Raw genomic sequence first — 23,586 nt, 5'->3', positions numbered from 1 at the left:
GGCTGCCCACTCTCTCCATATCTCTTCAACATAGTTCTGGAAGTCCTTGCTAGAGCAATAAGACAGTTGAAGGAGACCAAGGGGATGCAAATTGGAAAGGAAGCAGTCAAATTATCACTATTTTCAGATGATATGATAGTATATGTAAGTAACCCCAAAAATTCTACCAGGGAACTCCTACAGCTGATAAACACCTTTAGCAAAGTGGCCGGATACAAAATTAATTTAAAACAAAACAAAACAAAACAGTAGCCCTCCTGTATACAAAAGACAAAAGGGCTGAGAAAGAAATTAGGGAAACAACACTCTTCACAATAGCCACAAATGACATAAAGTACCTTGGTGTAACCCTAACCAAGCAAGTCAAAGACTTGTATGAAAAAAATTTCAAGTCTCTGAAGAAAGAATTAGAAGAAGATATGAGAAGATGGAAAGATCTCCCATGCTCATGGCTTGGCAGGATTAACATAGTAAAAATGGCCATCTTACCAAAAGCAATCTACACAATCAATTCAATTCCCATCAAATTGCCAACACAATTCTTTACAGACCTGGAAAGAAAAATTCTTCACTGCATATGGAATAACAAGAAACCCAGAATTGCTAAAACAATCCTCTACAATAAAAGATCTTCTGGCGGTATCTCCATCCCTGATCTTAAGCTGTACTATAGAGCAACAGTTATAAAAACTGCATGGTACTGGCATAAAAACAGAATAGTGAATCAATGGAAGCAAACAGAAGACCCAGAAATAAACCCACACACTTATGGACACCTGATCTTTGACAAAGATGCCAAAACCATACAATGGAAAAAAATAGCATCTTCAACAAATGGTGCTCGTCTAACTGGATGTCTACATGTAGAAAAATGCAAATAGATCCATATTTATCACCCTGTACAAAACTAAAGTCCAAGTGGATCAAAGACTTCAACATAGAACCAGACACACTAAACCGCTTAGAAGAAAAAGTGGGGAAGAGCCTTGACCTCATTGGTACAGGAGACAACTTCCTGAACAGAACACCAACAGCACAGGCTCTAAGAGCAACAATCAATAAATGGGACCTCATGAAACTGAAAGCTTCTGTAAAGCAAAGGACATTGTCATCAAAACAATATGACTGCCTACAGATTGGGAAAGAATCTTCACCAACCCTTTATCTGGCAGAGGGCTAATATCCAGTATATATAAAGAACTAAAGAAGCTGAAAAGCAACAAACCAAGTAATCCAATTAAAAAATGGGGAACAGAGCTAAACAGAGAACTCTCTGTAGAGGAATATCGAATGGCAGAGAAACACTTAAAGAAATGCTCAACCTGGTTAGCCATTAGGGAAATGCAAATCAAAATGAGCCTGAGATTTCACCTTACACCCATCAGAATGGCTAAGATCAAAAACTCAAGTGACAACACATGCTGGAGAGGTTGTGGAGAAAGGGGAACCCTCCTCCACTGCTGGTGGGAATGTAACTTGTACGACCATTCTGATAAGCAATCTGGCACTTCCTCAGACAAATAGGAATAGCACTTCCTCAAGATCCAGCCATACCACTCTTAGGCATATATCCAAAAGAGGCTCAAGTACACAATAAGGACATTTGCTCAACCATGTTTGTAGCAGCTTTATTTGTAATAGCCAGAAGCTGGATACAGCCCAGGTGCCCCTCAACTGAAGAATGGATGCAGAAATTGTGGTACATCTACACAATGGAATACTACTCAGCGATGAAAAATAAGGAAATCATGAAATTTGAAAGTAAATGGTGGGACCTGGAAAAGATCATCCTGAGTGAGCTGTCCCAGAAGCAGAAAGATACACATGGTATATACTCACACATATAACATAGGATAAACCTAGTAAAATCTGTACATCTAAAGAAACTAATCAAGAGAGAGGACCCTGACTAAAACGCTCAATCCCTATCCTGAAAGGCAAATAGGATGGACATCAGAAGAAGAAGAAAACAGGAAACAACCTAGGAACCTGCCACAGAGGGCCTCTGAAAGCCTCAGTGCCCTGCAGACTATCAAAGTAGTTGCTGAGACTTACGTCCAACTGTTGGGCAGAGTGCATGGAATCTTATGTAAGAAGTGGGAAATAGTAAGATCTGCAGAGGATGGGAATGACACAAGGAGAGCAACAGAACCAGAAAATTTGAACACAGGGGTCTTCCCAGAGACTCATACTCTAACCAAGTACCAGGCATGGAGATAGCCTAGAACCCCTGCACAGGTGTAGCCTGTGGCAGTTTAGTGTCCAAGTGGGTTCCATGGTAATGGGAAGAGGGACTGCCTCTGACATAATCTGATTGGCATGCTCTTTAATCACCTCCCCCTGAGGGGGAAGCAGCATTACCAGGCCACAGAAGAAGACAACACAGCCACTCCTGATGAGCACTAATTGACTACGATCTGAGGGAAGGAAAAGAAGACCTCCCCTATCAGTGGACTTGGGAAGGGGCATGCATGCTGAGGGTGGAGGAGGGGAGGGATTGGGAAGGGAGAAAGGAGGGAGCCACAGGGGTGATACAGGGTGAATGGAGTGTATTTAATAGAGAATTTTAAAAAATGTTAAAAAAAATACAAAACTAAAAAAAAAAAAAAGTGAAGACCAACTTCACAATAGCTCACATGTTCAAAATATGAAGAATAATAAGTTTTTATAATAATGCTCAATGATAAAAAGGAAATACGTTTAATGCAAAAAAATTAACTATAGCTTCACATAGAAATAGAAAACCTGGGGGAGCGGTTGGTGGTCTCCATCGCAGATTTCTCATTACCTGGTTACTTGAGGCAGCCGTTTAACCCCAACCCTGGAAGTTCTGAGAAGCGTCCATTCCCCATCTGGGTAACTCGGAACTCAGGGCTCGGGAGGTATGAGTCAGCACTCAACTGAATTTGCCATGCGGCCTTCAGACCACCACAGCCATCTCCCAAAGCTGAACAGGCTGATGAGATCAGTGAGGAGTCTGACTCTGACCTTCAGAAACTGAAGGAGAAGCGGGGCATGCTGGACAGGAAGATGACCCAGCTGGCAGCAGATGGTTACTGGGTGATGGAACTAGAGGACCATCTCTCCCTCCTCCATGAGTACAAGGACGTCAAGGATGTAGCACAGATGCTGCTGGGCAAACTGGCTGTGACCCGAGGTGTCACCACCAAGGAAGGACCTGTATCCAGGTTTTGATCTAGACCTGAATGACCGAGCAGAGTCGTGCAGATTTTATCCACAGCACAGCCCACAGGGACAGGAGGATGGGGACAGGGAGGGTGGAGAGCCCAGACAGCACATTCACGTGGTTTTGTATAAATCCAAAAAATTTGGATTTCTAGGATATATATATATATATGTATATATATACCCTAGAAATCCAAATTTTTTTTAAAGAGCCCAAACTAAATTTGGGGTAGGTTCTAGAGAAGAGGGGTGTTGGGAAGGGTCAGATCTGTTAGCACAAAGGTTTCCAAATATATTTGTCAATGGAAAAAAAAAAAAAAAAGAAAGAGAAAACCTTAGTATTGAAATTACATTTTAAAGAAACTAAAAGAAAAACAGTGATAAGTTTAAATAACATAATTGATATCACTAAAAAGGCATGAATTTCAAAGCAGATTACTGAAAGTCATCTTTGCATGTTGTGAAATTCTTCTTCCAAACACAGCATAACCAATGACTCCTAATGACAGTGCAGTTAGTTGTTAGTTGTTATCTACAAAATAGAGAAAAAATTCACAATTTCATATACTTGTGATTGAAGCCAATAGAAGAGCCAGACAGAAGTGTGGAGGGCACACAAGCAGGTGTGAAGGGTTGGGGGATATTTGAGGAGTGATGCACTGAGTTGGCAGTGGAATTGTACACATGCATAAAATTATCAATGAAGATAATTTCAAAAATCATCTTCATTGATGTGTTTAAAGTATAAGCAGAGTAGGAAGGATCTATGTTGAACTCCAAGAATTTTAATAAGAAAAATAGAAGAAAAATGTGCTAAAGTAAGAATAGCTAAAAAACACATTTTCTGATTTGTCCATAGAAAATACACACACACACACACACACACACACACACACACACATATGAAAAGTAGTTGCTGACAACTGTCAGGAGAATATGGAGAAAGAGGAATGAAGAACACATCACTTTCTGAACTACAATTTCTTCATAATTAACACCTTGTTTACTCTAGTGCAATTCCAACAGTGACAGGTTAGAAAATTGTCTCTAAATGTGTTTTAATAGCCATTAGCATTTATGAAGTTCAGAAACACGATCCTTTAAGCTACACTATGTTCTGGCATGACAGTAGGAAATGTCTTCAGTGCTCTGCATTCTACACAATAGTTAAATTGCTGATGGACAGGGAATCCAGTAGTGGAAAATAAAGCAATAAAATAAAAATTGAAAGAATAGACAATTATTTTAATAGTATGGGTGTTATTCAAAGACAGAACAACTCTGTAGTATACATGGGTTCTATCCTAAGCACTATACACAAAGATAATCTCTCTCTATCTCCTCCTCTCACACACATACAAATTTTATAAAGGTGATTTCTGAAGAGAAGTAACATGAAAAGGTATCTTTATGCCTAGGATATTCACATGTATCTGAGGAAAAGTAGCCATGACTATGCACCTGAGCTTCAAAATCAGGTGTGAGAATGCACAGTAAGAGACAGAAAGAGCAGAGGGCAGAGTTCAATAGGCCAAATGTCGCCAAACACATAAATACAAAGAGTGAATGTAATTATTGATAACACTTTGCTTAAACATTGTTTATGTTAACCTTCTATGATTAGAAGTATTTATGATTAGACAATATTTTAAAATACAAGCAATCATGGAAAGCGTACACGAGTCTATGTAAAGCTATGGGATTGGGGAGAAACCATACAATTGTAGTAGGAAAACTTGGAATGAAAATGTCTGCTGCTGGGTCTAGCTGACTCAGTTTTCAGGCATTTAACCACAACAACAACAACAACAAACAAATCCTCCTTTTTGGCATACCTAAATTCTCACTTTCTCTCCTCCACCCTCTTCTCATTTCTAGTTCATTCCTAGTTCATTCCTAGAACATCTAGTTCATTCCTCTACAAACAGTCTCTCCTCTAGTCATGGATTTAGAATGTTATTTTTCATTTTACATGCACATACATTGGCACAGCTAGGAATGTCCTCAGTGAATAAGTGCAGGGAAAGTGTTTCTTCCTGTTGCCCTTCTTGGCATCACCAATAGATCTGCTCAAATGTAATAAAAACACACAATACAGTAAGATGAATTTGCTAGTAGAATATGTCAAGGTAATCTTAATAATTTATCAATATCATCTTAGCTTTAAATACAAGACTGTCAGTTCAGTGTTATGCATCATTGGATTAGGAAATATTCAAAAATGTTTCAGAAAGAAAGACATGGTCAGGTAATAGCACACTGACCTAGCAAGCATAGCCAGTCTTCAAAGTATTTTGTCTGCTAGAAAATGGCAGAAACCTGCATGACTTCAAATTGGAAGCAGCAGATGGTTTGAGAACACATGGTACAGTAACCTCTACTGAGTGGAGAAGACCGTTCACCACGATGAAGAGCACAGCCTGCAGAATTTCCTCAAAATTCAACAAAATATGCATTTTAACAGGAGACTTTAAAGTTGTAGCCAGGAAACCTTCAATCAACAGCACATTTGGAGACAACTACCAAATATGTTTTTGATAAAAGATATGGTGCTCAGAATGCCATTCCTATATCTAAGGAATTAAAGTATGAACACGAGTAAAATACCTGTGATGAAAACAATACCACCACTCTTTCTGCTCCACAGAACTGGAATGTAAAAAGTGGAAAAAAAAATTACACTCTTGAAAAATGCCAAGATTTTTTCACACTTTTTTAAATTATTATACTATTTATTACAGTTTATTCACTTTGTATCCCGGCTCTATCCCCTTTCTCATCTCCTCCCTGAGCAGTCCTCCTATCTTCTTCTCCCCCTATGCCCCACCCCTAGTCCTCTGATAGGGGATGTCCTCCTCCCCTACTATCTGACCCTAGTCTATCAGGTCTCATCAGGACTGGCTACACTGTCTTCCTCTGTGGCCTTCAAGGCTGTCCCACCCCCAACCAGGTGGATGTGACCAAAGAGCCGGCCTTCCTTATATAAATATTATAAGAAAATTGCCATTTGTAAGCATACCAGTGTAGCTGGCATTCTCCCCATGACTGGGCTGCTGTTAGTCCTGTTATCTCACTGGAAACCTACATGATAGGAAGTGAGCTATGGTGTGGATGCTGGTGGGGAAACACAAGCCTTGACTATGACTATGTCACAAGAACCTTGTGGGCACGGCTGGGCCAAAATTTTCTCCAAACTTTATTTCATATGTATAAAGGATAATTAAGGCTTACGGTGTCCCCTTAACTCTTTAGGTAGAGTTCACATTGAAAGGTGCCATTACCCTGCACAGATGTGACCCATAGACTCAGTCTCCAATGGATTCCCTAGTAAGGGAAGCAAGGGCTGCCTCTAGCATGAACTCAGTGGCAGGCTCTCTAAACACCTCCCCTTCAGGGTGTAGCCTTGCCAGGCCACAGAAGAAGACAATGCAACTAGTCCTGCTAAGACCTGATAGGCTTGGGTCAAATAGAAGTGGAGGTGGACCTCCCCTATCAGTGGACTAGGGGAGGGGCATAGGGGGAGAAGAGGGAGGGAGGGTGGGATTGGTAAGAGATGAGGGAGAGCTCAACAGACAGGATACAAATTAATAATAGCAGTTAAAAAAAATACCATTACACAAAACCTCGTGTAAAGCATGTGACCTTTGGTAAGAACACACTTAAACTAGGGAAATCATCATTTACAAGAAAAGAGTTGTTCTTTATTTCCTCCTATGAATTACAGAATTGACATACAAGACATTAAAGCCTAGAAAACTAGTGCTTCATTTGGATGAGTCATGACATCAATTCTCCTGGTACTAAGTAATAAAAACTCACCGGTATTTCACTGTAGCACATAATACTCAAATTTAAAATGGATTAAAGATGAACACACCACACTAACATTTGATAAAATGTGAATTATATGTTGAATGTGTTCAACCTCAGTGATATTGGATATATTCAATGTCTTTTTCAATTAAATTTTTTATATTAATTACAGTTTATTCACTTTGAATCTCAGCTGTAGCCACTCCCTCAGACCCTCCCAATCCTACCTTTCCTCCCTCATCTCCTCCCATACCCCTCTCCAAGTCCACTGATAGGGGAGGTTCTCCTCCCCTTCCATCTGACCCTAGCTTATCAGGTCTCATCAGGACTGGCTGCATTGTCCTCCTCTGTAGCCTGGCAGGGCTGCTCCCCACTCAGGGGAGGTAGTCAAAGAACCCACCACTGAGTTCATGTCAGAGACAGTCCCTGTTCCCCTTACTAGGAAACCCAATGGATACTGAGCTGCCATGGGCTACATCTGAGCAAGGCTTCTAGGTTATATCCATGGGAATGTAAACCTGTTCTATCAATTTGGAAATCAATCTGGTGCTTTCTCAGACCATTAGGAATAGCGCTTCCTCAAGATCCAGCTATGTATAGACATATATCCAAAAGATGCTCAAGTACACAACAAGGACATTTGCTCTACCATGTTCATAGCAGCTTTATTTGTAATAGCCAGAACCTGCAAACAACCCAGATGTCCCTCAATGGAGGAATGGGTACAGAAATTGTGGTAAGTTTACACAGTGGAATACTACTCAGCAATTAAAAACAAAGAAATTATTAAATTTGCAGGCAAATGGTGGGAACTGGAAAAGATCATCCTGAGTGAGGTTTTCTAGAAGCAGAAAGACACACACAGTGTATGCTCACTTATAAGTGGATACTAGACCTATAATATAGGATAAACATACTAAAATCTGTACACCTACAGAGCTAATCAAGAAGGAGGTCCCTGGGTAAGATGATCAATCCTCACTCAGAAAGACAAATGGGATGGACATTGGAAGGGGGAGAAAACAGGAAACAGGACAGGAGCCTACTACAGAGGGCCTCTGAAAGACTCTACACAGCAGTATCAAAGCAGATGCTGAGACTCTTAACCAAACTTTGGGCAGAGTGCAGGGAATCCTATGAAAGAAGGGGGAGATAGTGGGACCTGGAGAGGACAGGAGCTCCACAAGGAGAACAACAGAACCAAAATATCTGGACACAGTGGTCTTTTCTGAGACTGATACTCCAACCATTCATGGATATTCAGTGTCTTATAATGATCAACATTATTTTTTTTTGATGAGTATCTTTTTCTTGTCAGAAGAGTAGTCCTTACCCAGTTTGCTATTCTTACTTCACCTAGCTCACAATCCTATACCAGGTGCTGTTTTCCATTCTTAAGTCCAATATGTGAATTATTTCTCCTTGCTGAAAATTGTGATCCATGTTGTAAGGACAGAAGCCCCACAAGGAGAGCAAATCAAAACAAAACAAAACAAAATCTGAGCACTGGGGCTTTTCCTGAGACTGATACTCCAAACAAGGACTATGCATGGAGATAACCTAAGACCCCTGCACAGATGTAGCCCATGGCAGTTCACTGTCCAAATGGACAGGGACTGTCTCTGACAGGAACGGATTGGCCTGCTCTTTAATCACCTCCCCCTAAAGGGGGAGCATCCTTACTAGGCCATAAAAGAAGACAATGCAGCCACTCCTGATGAGAGCAAATAGACTAGAATCAGAAGAAAGGAAAAGAAGACGTCCTCTATCAGTGGACTTGGGGAGGGGCATGTGTGCAAGAGGGGGAGGAAGGGAGGGATTGGGATGGGAGGAGGGAGTGAACCACAGAGGGGATACAAAGTCAATAAAGTGTAATTAATACAGAATTAAAAAATAAAAAATACTTTACTTGGTTTTTAAAAAAGCAACAACAACATAAAATCCTACATGTATGTTTATCCTATCTTATAGGTCTAGTATCTACTTATAAGTGAGTATATACCATGTGTGTCTTTCAGCTTCTGAGATACCTCACTCAGGATGATCTTTTCTAGATGCCATCATTTGCCTGCAAATTTCATGATTTCCTTGTTTTTAATTGCTGAGTAGTATTCCAACTGTGGTAAATGTACCACAGTTTCTGTATCCATTCCTCTGTTGAGGGACATCTGGGTTGTTTTCAGCTTCTGGCTATTATGAATAAAACTGCTACTTGAGCATCTTTTGGATATATGCCTAGGAGTGATATAGCTGGATCTTGAGGAAGCACTACTCCTAATTGTCTGAGAAAGTGCCAGATTGATTTCCAAAGTGGTTCTACAAGTTTACATTCCCACCAGCAATGGAGGAGGGTTCCCCTTTTCCACAACCTCTACAGCAAGTGTTGTCACTTGAGTTTTTTATCTTAGCCACTACTAAAATCTGTACACCTAAAGAAGCTAAACAAGAAGAGTTTCTGGGGTAAAATGATCAATCCTCACTTAGAAAGACAAATGGGATAGACATTGGAAGTAGGAGAAAACAAGAAACAGGACAGAAGCCTACCATAGAGGGCCTCTGAAAGATTCTACTTAGCAGTGTATCAAAGCAGATGCTGAGACTCATAACCAAACCTTGGGCAGAGTGCAGAGACTCATATGAAAAAAGGGGGAGATAGTAAGACCTGGAGAGGACGGGAAAGCCACCAGGACCAAATATATCTGGGCATAGGGGTCATTTCTGAAACTGACTCTCCAACCAAGGACCATGCATGGACATAACATAACCTAGAACCCCTGCTCAGACATAGCCCATGGCAGCTCAGCACCCAAGGGAGTTTTCCTATTAAGGGAAACAGGGACTGTCTCTGACATGAACTCAGTGGCTAGCTCTTTGACCTCCCCAATCCCCGTGGGAGGAGCAGCCTAGCTAGGCCACAGAGGAGGACATTGCAGCCAGTCCTGGTGAGACCTGATAAACTAGGGTCAGACAGAAGGGGAGGAGGATCTCCCCTATCAGTGGACTTGGAAAGGGGCTGGGAGGAGATGAGGGAGGGAGGGTGGGATTGGGATGGAATAAGGGAAGGGGCTACGGCTGGGATATAAAGTAAATAAACTGTGATTAATATAAAAAATAAAAATTATTAAAAAATTCTCCATGTAAATATTTCTAAAGTCAATCAATACATGTGAAGACTAACATGATACTATGGATAAAGATTTCTCACCCCATCTTATATGACATACTATAGTCAAAATTCAATCATATCATGTACCATTTGCTTCAGGATGCACACACAAGCACAGAGACACACACAAGCATCTCAGATATACAAAACAGTTGTTTTTACATTTGCATTCTACCATCAAGACATATATTTGTGTATATACTTTTGTAAATTATATAAAAATATATATGTGTGTATATATATATATATATACATATATGAATCAAAATTCAAAAGAAATGCTTAAACCTGTAACTTTTAATTTCAATATTTCTCCTAGGAGATAATCTGCCTTGAAATGGAAATATTTATGATTATCTCTTAAGTGTTTGATAATCCTCTTTCCATAATATAAATTACAATTTCAAAATAGTTTTAAATACTACTATAAAAACTAAAGGAATACAAATGTACTGTCTTTTAGAAAACTAACCATTTTAGTTTCCTTTATTCTCAAAAATCAAATGTAGTTCACTTATACCTCAAGTACACTATACGGAATATGATATATGATAAGTATTTTTTTTTTACATTTGAAATTAGCTGATTACTATCTTTTAGAATAAAAGATGAGGAATTCCAACTGTAGACTGAAGGAGAGATGAGGAGAAATGTCAAGAAAGATGGACAGATTGACAGACAGCTGGGTCACTCATTTAATTTAGGCCTGCATTAGTCATACCCTAAGTCACCACTTTCTAGGTTGGCAGCTTAGAGGAACTTAACAGGGTTGAGAGGAAAATGTACATGGTTGTATCTACTGTATAGAAGGACATTCTCCTGGACTTTTCATTTTTCTAATGATTTTCAAAGTGGAACTCTAGGAATATTACTCTCTGATGACCAGAAAGTTTGCCCCCCACCAACTGAATAGAATTGTATTGATGTCTGTCCTACAACCCATTCATTGATGTACTTAGGAGGATACCCTTAAACTATTTACTTGAGATCAGTACCAATTTCATACCTTTCAAAATAGTATGAAGGCTACAGTCATGGCACCTGGCGATTATATGTGACATGCTCCAAAAAGTCACCTCTGTGCTCACATGGGACAATACAACCAGGTATAAGGCACAACCACAGCCGACTTCTGGAGCATCTGCAGAGTTGCCAAGAATGACCTACTTGGTTCCAGCTGTTTTCCCTAATGAGTGTAGAGATAGTATCTGCTTCTCATCTCCTCACACTAACTTGGAGGTTATGAACTCAGAGAAGCATACATATGTGGCCCCTGCTGAGCAACTATTATAATCAGGGGCTTTCCCCCTGCTTCTACAGTCTGTCTTTACAACAAGCAATGTTGTTTTGAGAAAATTTCTGAGTGAAATTTGCAAACTTGCAACTCTCATAAATCAGCTTCAAAATTGCTAGAATTGTTGGCATGTGCGACCACAGCTGCCTCCGTTTCAAATTTGTTGCTCTACTTTTCCCAGATTCAAACTGCAGAATAGCACCTTAAGTAATTCATTATTTTCAGTTTGACAGAAAGATTTGTGAAAACAGAGGGGAAATGTGTACAGACGAAAGTCCACTAAGCCCATATCCTACTACGGGCCCCTGAGTAACTTTGAGCGGAGGAGAAATACTCCTGTCCTAAGAAGAGCAGACGGATTGGGTATTGGATACCAAATGGACAGTCCTGAAAACATATATACAGTTTAATATTATACTGACCAAGAAGATTATATTTATCTATGTAAGATATAAATTTCAACACACATATGTGTCTCAATATATGTATATAACAGCAATTAATAAAAAAAAAGAAGCAATGAATTTTTAAAAAAGAACAAGGAAGGGACTATGGGAAGTTGTGGTATTTTTCAAAGGGGGAGGTTAAATATGAAATAATTATAGTATCAAAAACAATAAAAGTAAGACTGACATGACTCACATACTCACAGGTTATTAGACACAACGAAAACATCATCAAACAAGGAAAGCTATCGTTTCCTCCTTGACCAGCCTCTTGTGATTTCCATGGAGCCTTGGAATAACAAGGTTTGACGTAATTCTTCTGTGGTGAACTCCTCCCCGGTTTCCACGGAGGAAAAATAAGGATTTTCCTTGTGTAGGTCTCCACCTAGGAGAACAGGCATTCAGGGCACAAAGCTGTAAGACTGTAACTAGTTCATACTTAAGCTTCGAAGCTGTGTGTTAAAAAACAGGCTCAGTTTCCACGGCAGGGTTCTGTTGCGGTATAGGCAGATCCCTGTGGTTTCTAACCCACATGGTTCATGGTATTGGCTACAACAGCTTGTTTAGAAAGGAGCTTGTTTCTCATTCCTTGGGTTTGAGATGCATTTGAAATATGTGAAGTGTGCATTGAGAGAGACCATGCTCCAGACTGCCTGGAGGGCTAGGACCCAGAGACTGGCTAGTCTAGAGGCCTGGGATAAGAATAAACATGACTGGCAGGGAAAGTAAAAAAGACAGAAAGAAAGAAACAGAAAACCACAAAGCCAAAAAATGTCCGTGCTTGGGGTGTCTGCAGAGACTGATGCACCAATCCAGGATCATGAATAGAGAGGACTTAGGCCTGAGGCTCAGATGTAGCTGACAGGCAGCACAGTCTCCATGTGGGTGCCTGTGTCATGAACTCAGTTGCCTTCTCTTTGATCACTGTCTGCTGGCAATGCAGCCTTGCCAGGCCACAGAGGAAGAAGATCTAGGCAGTCCTCATGAGACTTGATAAATTAGGGTCAGATGGAAGGGGAATGGTCTAGGGAGGAAAGAGTTGAGGGAGGAGGCTACAATCAGGATAAAAATGAATAAATTTATAAAAATAATAGAAATGTTCCCTTTGATTATCTGAAAAAAAATAAGAGAAAAGAAGAGGTCATAGGGAAAGATGTATTGGGAACAGATTGAAGGACTGGGCTTTTTTCATTGGGTGGGTGGGTGGGAGACCTTGAAGAAGGATAATTTGTGTGGTCTAGATCGATGGTTCTCAACCTGCCAAATGCTTTAACACCTTCAGACAGTCCCTCAGGCCAAAAATTATTTCAATGCTACTTTATAACTGTAATTTTGTTACTGTTATGAGTCCTAACATCAATATCTGATACGCAGATATCTGATATGCCATCCCCAAAGGAGTCAGGACCCACAAGTTCAGAACCAAAGGTGGGAAAGGGTGGGTAATGTAATTTCATTTCAATTAAAATCATTTATTTAAAAATAATTGAGTAATAAAAATACCTATTCTTTGAAAATGGGGTTTATCAACATTATTCATGGTTTAAAAAGTAAAGCAAATGGACAATGTTGTCAGAACAAAACGCCTGCCTACAGATTGGGAAAGGATCTTCACCAACCCTATATCTGACAGAGGACTAATTTCCAGAATATTTAAAGAACTCAAGAAGTTAACAGCAACATATCAAGTAATCCAATTAAAAAATGGGGAACAGAGCTAAACAGAGAACTCTCTGCAGAGGAATAATCGAATGGCAGAGAAACACTTAAAGAAATGCTCAACCTCATTAGCCATCAGGGAAATGCAAATCAAAACGACCCTAAGATTTCACCTTACACCCATCAGAATGGCTAAGATCAAAAACTCAAGAGACAACACATGCTGAAGAGGTTGTGGAGAAAGGGGAACCCTCCTCCACTGCTGGTGGGAATGTAAACTTGTACAACCACTCTGGAAAGCAATCTGGTGCTTTCTCAGACAACCAGGAATAGCGCTTACTCAAGATCCAGCTACACCACTCCTAGGCATATACCCAAAAGAGGCTCAAGTACACAATAAGGACATTTGCTCAACCATGTTTGTAGCAGCCATTATTATTATGTGTAATAGCCAGAAGCTGGAAACAGCCCAGATGCCCCTCAGTGGAGGAATGGATACAGAAATTGTGGTACATCTACACAATGGAATACTATTCAACAATAAAAAAACAAGGAAATCATGAAATTTGCAGGTAAATGGTGGGATCTGGAAAAGATCATCCTGAGTGAGCTATCCCAGAAGCAGAAAGACACACACGGTATATACTCACTCATATAGACATATCATATAGGATAAACCTACTAAAATCTGTACACCTAAAGAAACTAATCAAGAGAGAGGACTCTTGCTAAAATGCTCAATTCCTATCCAGAAAGGCAAAGAGGATGGGCATCAGAAAAAGGAGAAAAGAGGGAAGAAGTCAGGAGCCTGACACAGAAGATCTCTGAAAGGCTCTGCCCTGCAGACTATCAATGCAGATGCTGAGACTTATGGGAAACCTTTAGGCAGAGTGCAGGGAATCTTATGAAAGAAGCGGGAAACAGTAAGATCTGGAGAGAACAGGAACTCCACAAGGGAGCAACAGAACCAAAAAATCTGAGCACAGAGGTCTTTCCTGAGACTGATACTCCAACCAAGGACTATACATGGAGATAACCTAAGACCCCTGCACAAATGTAGCCCATGGCAGTTCAGTATCCAAGTGGGTTCCATTGTAATAGGAACAGGGACTGTCTCTGACATGAACTGATTGGCCTGCTCTTTAATTACCTCCCTCTGAGGGAGAAGCAGCATTACCAAGCCACAGAAGAAGACAACGCATCCACTCCTGATGAGACCTAATTGACAAGGATCAGAAGGAAGGAAAAGAAGTCCTCCCCTATCAGTGGACTTGGGGAGGGGCATGCATGCAGAGGGTGGAGGGAGGGAGGGATTGGGATGGGAGGAGGGAGGGAGGGAAGCACAAGGGGGGATACAAAGGGAATAAAGTGTAATTAATAAAAAATTTAAAAAAAAAGTAAAGCAGGAAAAGTATCTTACTGGAGAGAAGAAGAAATGTTCATAGTAGAGTAATTCACAAAAAAGACAGATTGATGTCAAACACCTAATGTAGTCAAAGTAGGTGACTCCTAAACACTGGCCAATGGAGTAGCAAGACGGATGTCATTGTTCACTCTACTGCAATATTATGTGTACAATATCAGGAGGATACTTGTGAAAAACATTGTGACATGTTTATTTCTCCCCACATATTAATTCCTAATATATTTAACCTGTCACAGTTCAGATTGAAAAAGGCAGGATACAGATATCGTTAACCCTGTGAACCTTAGACTAACATGTAAAAAGCATGAGAGGTTTTATAGAGAAATCTGCTTTATGAGATAGAGTCAGACAGGTCCAGACATAGAGAAGTTAGACAGCTTTGAGTACAGAGGAGGACACATGCTTATTAGTGTATAGTAAAGTCTAAATACTAAATCCTAGAGACACTTAAAATTGTGACTGAAGGTGAGGTACTCCAACCAAGGACCACTCATGGATATAACCTAGAACCCCTGCTCAGATGTAACACTTGGCAGCTCAGTCTCCAAGTGGGTTACCTAGTTACCTGACATTTGCTCAGTCATGTCAGAAGATATGAACTCAGTGGTTGGATCTTTGATCAAATCTCCCTGAGGGGGGAGCAGCTTTGCCAGGCCACAGAGGAAGACAATGCAGCCAGTCCACATGAGACCTGATAAGCTAGGGTCAGGTAGAAGGGAAGGAGAACCTCCCCTATCAGTGGACATGGAGAGGGGCATGGGAGAAGATGAGGGAGAGAGGGTGGGGTTGGGAGGGAATAATGGAGGGGGCTCCAGATGAGATACAGAATGAATAAACTGTAATTAATTTTAAAAAATTAAAAATTAATTAAAAAAGAAAGTGTGACGTATTCTGTATAGCTCATAATTACATATGCAGGATTCATTGGAAACATTACAATCATGAGCAGATCATGTAAAATTAGAAAGCAATCTATGTATTGGAATGCCAAAACTAAACCCAATACTTGGTAAGCAAACATAAATAAATATGAAAAAAATCAGGTCTTCCTAATGATTTAAACTAGTTAGATCTTAGGGAGCACATCTATGCAGGAATAAAAGTCTTGGTTCACATCAAGATGGAGGACAGAAGGATTTATGGTGCTTAGAAACAAACAAAAAACAACATAAAATAACCACCATTCATTTAGAATTTATGAGATAAACATTGTAAATCAAGAGAAGTCATTTCCCATGCCTCTGCCAAAAAAGACATATGGCTCTCCAATGATCTGTGGCCCATCAGGATATTAAGACCCAGGCTGGCCTCCAGGTGAACTGAAATGGAAGCAAAAGTAGTTGTTACATATCTTGAAACCACCACCTGGGTAAGATGATCAATCCTCACTCAGAAAGGCAAATGGGACAGACATAGGAAGAGGGAGAAAACAGGGAACAGGATAGGAGCCTACCACAGTGGGACTATGAAAGACACAACCCAGCAGGATATCAAAGCAGATGTTGGGACTCATAGCCAAACTTTAGACAGAGTGCAGGGAATCTTATGAAAAAAGGGGGGAAAGAGAAAGACTTGGAGGGGACAGGAGCCCCACAAGGAGAACAACAGAACCAAAATATCTGGACCAATATATCAGGGGTGTTTTCTGAGACTGTTACTCCAACCAAGAACCATGCATGGAGATAACCTAGAACCCATGCACAGATGCAGCCCATGGCAGCTCATTCTCTAAGTGGGTTCCCTATTAAGGGAAGCAGGGACTGTCTCTGACATGAACTCAGTGGCCAGTTCTTTGTTCACCTCCCCCTGAGGGGTTCAGCCATTCCAGGCCACAGAGGAAGGCAATGTAATCAGTCCTGATGAGACCTGATAGACTAGGGTCAGATGGAAGAGGAGGAGGACATCCCCTACCAGCGGACTTGGAGAGGAGCATGTGAGGAGATGAGGGAGGGAAGGTGGGACTAGGAGGGGGCTATAGCTGGAATATAAAGTGAATAAACTGTAATTTAAAAATATCAATAATTAAATAAATATTGTACCAACTCAGTTCCATGTTAAATAAAATTGAAAGTAAATGAGCATGTGTAGAAAAATCATTCCTATCTGATAGAGTCAAAGTAAAATATTAAGAAAAAGGGTCCAAAAACACAATATATGTTTGAAACAATAATTTGCTGAAAACCAGAAAGTTCTTAGATTTTTTAGGGTTGAAATCTGACCAGTTTTCAACAAATCTTTGTGTCATAGTAGGTAAAACAATTACATGGAGCAGAAAATAATCCTCTCTCATAACTTGGGCAGATCTTTTTGAAGAGATGCAGACATCATTCTCCTGTATAGCTCAGAGAATCTCTCTCCTGACCTGATATCTTTGTGTTTTGGGGGGGATGGTATGGAATTACTATCATGAGTAGCTTTTCATGAAGCCACTATGAGTTAAGAATTGACTCACATGACCTGGAGGAATCAAGACAGAATGAACAATTCCTGAAAACATTAGTCTATCATGAGAATCATAATAGTCATATAAAAATAACTTTACAATGGAGTGTGGAATGGAGAAACTTTCAGTGGGTGGGAAATTTTTTTCTTCCCTGTCAATGAAGACCAAATAAGGCTACAGCAGTTGGTAAAGATACCACTGAAGTCTGAGGATTCTGTGTAGCTAGGGCAACAGATCACTGTGTTATCATCGCTGTGAAGCTCATGACAAAACTGACAAACTTAAACATTTTTTCATGCACACATGTGGCTTTAAAAATTATTACTGAACTGTTTTGAACCACACGTTTGTAAGAAATAACACTTTTTTCATTACCACTTGTATATATATTTAAAAATTCATAACAGCCACCTATTTATGTATAATACATTGATGATTGATAGATGATACATAAGTAGACAATAGATAGATAGATAGATAGATAGATAGATAGATAGATAGATAGATAGAAAGATAGATGTTAGAGACAGATATTAAACTGCAATGATATGAGTGAAACAACAGGAGAACTTGTAAACAACATTGTAAGCTTTATATTCATCTCTAAAGTTTCCATTTCCTAGTTATTTAAACTATGGGAAAAATGCAACATGAAGAAATTGAGAGTCTAACAGATGCAAAAATCAATGCATACATTAAAGATGAACGTGCTTTACTGAGATAGAGTCAGAAAGCTTCATGCTCAGAGAAGTCAGACAATGTTGAAGACTACCAAGGAGGACACATGCTTGTTCCTGTACATGAAAACATAGGGGCACAAAGAATTGTGACTGAAACCACCTGGGAGACAATCTCATATTTAAATAAGTAGTGTACATTGGTCCCACAATAATCATGGATATCTCATTTAAAATTAGAAAGCCTAAGTCTTTAAAATGACTGAACTTTAGTGATAGCAATAAATTGTGCCTTCTGCAAAATGTGTATTTTCACTGATTGTAATTATATAGTATTAACAAAGAAAAAATTTCTTTCAAATTGAAAACTTCTCCATAAAGATACTCTTCTGAATAATTCTGATTTCATGAGACTGATATACATTGGAACGTGGTAATTAAAAACAAGCCAGAAAGAAAACTGTGTATTGACATGCCATAACGAAACCCATTACTTTACTGGTGAACATAAATATATGTGAAGAAAATTTTCAGGTTTTCATAGTAATTAAAATATGTTGGGTCCCAGGGAGGACATATATTCAGAATTGCCAGGATTGGTCCCTTCTCAGGATGGAGTATAGAAGGATTTCTGCTGTTTAGAAACAATCAAACAACAAAACAACAAAAAACCCACAAATAAATTGGTCAGATACATTTTGAAGATATCCAGACAACATTCTCACATACAGCTCAGAGCATACCTCTCCTGACATGATAACTTTGTCTTTGGGGGAATGCTACTAAATATTGCTAACATGCATAGCATGCTACTAAATTGCTAACATGCATAGCTTCCCAAGAAGCCACTCATATGAGTTAGTTCACATGATCTGGAAATATCAAGACAGAACACTTCTTGAAACCAATAGTCAAGGAGAAAACAGGAAACCAAAAAGGAGCCTACCACAGAGGGTCTCTAAAAGACTTTAACCAGCAGTGTATCAAAGCAGATGTTGAGACTCATAACCAAAATTTGGGCAGAGTGCAGAGAATCTTACAAAAGAAGGGGGAGATAGTAAGACCTGGCAGGGACAGGAGCTCAACAAGGAGAGCAACAGATTGAAAAAATCTGGGTACAGAGGTCTTTTCTGAGACTGATACTCCAACCAAGGATCATTCGTAGATATAAACTAGAACCGCTGCTCAGATGTAGTCCATGGCAGCTCAGTGTCCAAGTGGATTCCCTATGAAGGGGAAGAGGGACTGTCCCTGACATGGCTGGCTCTTTGGTCACCTCCCCTTGAGAGGGGTCTTACCTTACCAGGCCACAGAGGAAGACAATGCAGCAAGTCCTCTTATCTTTTGAAAATTCATCTTAATAGGAAAATAAAACAACATAATGGGTCTTCTCTAAGTGTCCCTGCAGATCAGTGTCGTGAAGCTGTCCCTGGCAGTCTGAGGAAAGGAACATTTGGAAGGACGGGATTGGTGTTGTCCCGGGTGTTGGAGTTCAGCTGTCTACTGTTACAGAAAATTAACTGATTTTGAATGTTTTGACTTATGAAAGACAAAGGGTAGTTGAAGAGGAAGGTCCCAATGTTGTGATAGGAAATAAACAGTAATAACACTATGGAAAAAGTCAATCAAGAAAGAGCAAGATCAAGAATTTGACTTCTGTTAGCTCAAGCCTGAGTCCTAGCTTTTGTAGTCCTAGCTTTTTGTGTCGATGCACAGATACCACCTTTGAAATCTCATTCCCATCAGACCAGTTAGTTCTCTATATAAATTACCCAAACACTGAAGCCTCTGGCTCATGGTGCTGGAAAAGTGAAAGGATTCTAATTTTGTTGAATATTAATCATTTCCAACAGTTCTTAAACTATTTGTAAAATTTTTTTACACAAAATTGAAATTTGAATGTCATGCTCAAAATTTCGAGAAACAAGACCTTCTTTTCATCACACCGCCTTGCCACTGTGCGCCCAAAGCAGTGCTTGTGGCTACGCGCTGTAGAGCGAGGTTATAAGCACCATAGGTTCTCACTCTGAGGGCTGGACATTGTCCCCTTCCCCAGGGAATCCGCATGAAGGGACGTCCAAAGGCAGAAGGCGTCAACCCAGGTCACCACATGCATTGCAGTTTCAGCAAATCAGACTCCAATAGCTCAGCCAACCAGCTATTCCTGGACAGGGGACAGTGTCCCACACTCACCGTGGTATGGCCTGAGGTCTCCTTCATAGCACCCTACAGCTGCCTTAGAAGGAAATCCGTGAAAGAACTCGTAGATTGCCTCTTCCTGGTGCTCCTGATTGCTAGACCTTCCTAGTGTCCATCCTTACCTAAGGCCACCCTGCACAGCTGCAGATCAGTAACAACTCAGCAATTGGGTAAACAGAGATCAAATGACTCCGCACAGGCCTAACCAGCTCTGTACTTCCACACTATGGACACACAGTCTGCAGTCTGGGATATTTGCAGTTTTGTAGAGCTTTGCTTCTTCCAACACACAGGTTCCTCTCTACATATTTCATTACACATTCTTGCTCAGTGCACCTGTGTCTCTGCTTCATAGCTGGGAAGTCTAAAAGCCAAGCATAGGACACATTCAAAAGGTCACTGTTGTGAAAGCAAAAAGAGGCCACAATTTAGAAAACAATGACAAGGCAATGATAGTGCTTGGAGGCAGGAAAGAGGCTGTGGATGTTGTAGCTGTAATTCAAAAATAGGCTTGCTTGCATGAGCTCCAGAAATTCAGGATTTGTGTAAGAGCACACCAAGGATTACTCACAACTTCTCTCTCAGGCCAGCATCTTAAACTAGGAAAATAACAGTCCTATTAGGGAGAGCCATGCCATTTACCCCCGTGCTCTTATTTTGGTTGAACTGCTGTAACTATAGTAATTTTGTTGCAAGTTCAGTTTCTTATCCAGAGTCTTCATGGCCTGGTCTTTGGACCCAAGACACGGGCAGTCAGGACATTTATTCATCATCTAAAATTGATGCATCACTATTCCTTGCGAGTATCAACCACTGTCAATGTTAGCTTTCTGTGCTATGACTATAACAGCTTCAAAGTTGGTCACAGAACTCAATTCTTGATCAGGACCCCCTTCATTTGTAAGCCCAAGTAAAAGCCAAAGGGCCCTCTGGAGGACACACATTCACTGGTATATTTTTCCTTTTCACTGGGAAGTCAAGGACCAGTCTGGAAGAGTTACATGACTGTTTTGCACATTATGTATTAAAGATACTTCACAGGCATTTTCATGTTTGATCAGGATTCTATAACTGTATGACTGAAAGTTATTTAGATGAAGTAAAAACATGCTTTGGGATGTGATGTTCCAGGAGCATCACTGTCTAACAGAAGAGTGGACAATTATATCCAATTACCACCATTACTTTATGGAAAAGAGCAAGAGATTTTAGTCAGTGATGGGGGAAATATGAGTTTCTCTAACCAGTCATTTAAGAGTGTTTTCTTATTTGGCCTGGATGTTAGAAAATGTGTGTGCTTATCAGCTTTTATGAATTTGGAATTTGAAGTGTATTGATTTTTCTTGAGAAAATTTCAGTCATTCAATATATATATGTATGTATATGAATATATTTGTAAATTTTGTGTTTTAGTACTTTACTTGGGAAAAATCTCTGCATGTAAACAACTGGATGCCCAAGTGAGAATGGCTTTATTTGTTCTTTTATATTTTAACATATACTTGTAATAAATATATTTTGATTTGAGATTTTTTTTAAGGTTTAATTATACACACATCTACAAGATCCCCTGGTTTGTTCTTTAATTTTTGGTTCTTCCCACCCCACCCCCATTCATTCATTCATTCATTCATTTATTCATTCATTCAACCACTTTATATGGCCTGACACCAGCCCCCTACTTCTGGTCCCCCCAGTCTTATCACCAGACCCCTTCTCCTTTCCCCCCTGTCCATAGTCTCAGAGGAGGGGAGGGCTCCAAGGAGTACCAACCCACCCTGGCCTATCAAGTTACAGTAGGTCTCAGGGCATCCTCTTCCTTTGAGGCTTGAGATGGCATCCCAGCTGGGGGAAAGGGACCCAGAGGGATCAACAGAGCCAGAGATGGCCCCAGCCCTATAGGAGACCCGTATACTGACCAAGCTGCACATCTGCTGCACATGTGTAGGGGTCTAGGTCCAGCCAGGGCTTGCTCTGATTGGTGGCTCAGGCTCTTTGTGTGTCCCTCCCCTTGCTCCCAGGTGAGGTTTCTTGTGGTGTCCTTGACCACTCTCTCCCTCTATCTTTCTTCCCACTCTGCCACAAAACTCCCTGAGCTCAGTCAATTATTTTTTTTGGCTGTGGGTCTCTGCATCTGCTTCCCTCAGCAGCTGGATGGAGACAGATATGTGGGCTCCTGTCTGCAAGCATAGCAGAGTATCACTAATAGTGACAGGGGCTGGTTCTCTCCCATGGAATGGGTCTCAGGTTGGGTCAGTCATTGGTTTGCTGTTTCCTAAATCTCTACTCCATCTTTACTCATACATTTCTTGTACACAGGAAAAATTTCGGGTAGAAGCTTTTATTGGTTTGTTGGTGTCCCAGTCTCTCTCCACTAGAAGTCCCACCTGACTTCAGGCTCCTTAATCTGCTTTGCTAGGAGTGTCAGTTATGGTCACCCCGTAAACTCCAGGAGCCTCCCTTGCCCCAGAAGTGCCCCTCTAATGATTTCTGTTTCCTCTCCCAGTCCTTCCCCTGCACACTCTGCTCTTTCCACACCTGATCTCCATACTCTTCACCCTCCACACCCCTTCTCCCACTGAGTTCCCTTCTGCCATCTCCTTTAGATGTCTATTTTATTTCTTCTTTTGATTTATTTTTAGCCATTCTGCCCTGGGTCCTCCTTCTCCTCTAATACCCATCAGAATGCCTAGGATAAAAAACTCAAGTGACAACACATGCTGAAGAGGATGTGGAGAAAGAGGAACCCTACTCCATTGCTGATGGGAATGTAAACTTGTACAACCACTTTGGAAATCAGTCAGGCCCTTTCTCAAACAATTAGGAATAGTGCTTCCTCAAAATCCAGCTATCCCACTTATAGCCATATATCCCAAAGATACTCAAGTACACAACAAGGACATTTGCTCAACCATGTTCTCAGCAGCTTTATTTGTAATAGCCAGGAGCTGGAAACAACCCAGATGTCCCTCAATGGAGGAATGGATACAGAAATTGTGGTACATTTACACAACGGAATATTACTCAGAGATTAAAAACAAGGAAATCATGAAATTTGCAGCCAAATGGTGGGGGTCTAGAAAAGATCATCCTTCGTCAGCTATCCCAGAAGCAGAAAGACACACATGATACATATTCAGTTATAAGTGGATATTAAACAAATAATTTATGATAATCATACTAAAATCTATACACCTAAGGAAGCTAATCAAGAAAGAGAACCCTGGGTAAGACGCTCAGTCTTCATTCAGAAAGGCAAACAGAATAAGCAGCTGAA

At 40.4% G+C, this 23,586-nt stretch overlaps 1 pseudogene; it reads left to right on the top strand.

Moving 5' to 3' along the window:
• The first annotated feature begins 2,924 nt into the window (after positions 1 to 2,924).
• The window catches only part of LOC129686644 (RNA-binding protein EWS-like), a 32,682-nt pseudogene continuing 12,020 nt past the window's right edge, over positions 2,925 to 23,586 (top strand).

The sequence above is a fragment of the Psammomys obesus genome, unplaced genomic scaffold (genome assembly GCF_907164565.1).
Source record: "Psammomys obesus unplaced genomic scaffold, mPsaObe1.curated_primary_1811, whole genome shotgun sequence".
In the NCBI taxonomy this organism is placed as follows: Eukaryota; Metazoa; Chordata; class Mammalia; order Rodentia; family Muridae; genus Psammomys; species Psammomys obesus.
Note: the sequence above shows the minus strand (reverse complement) of the source record. Positions and strands in the feature narration are given on the sequence as shown.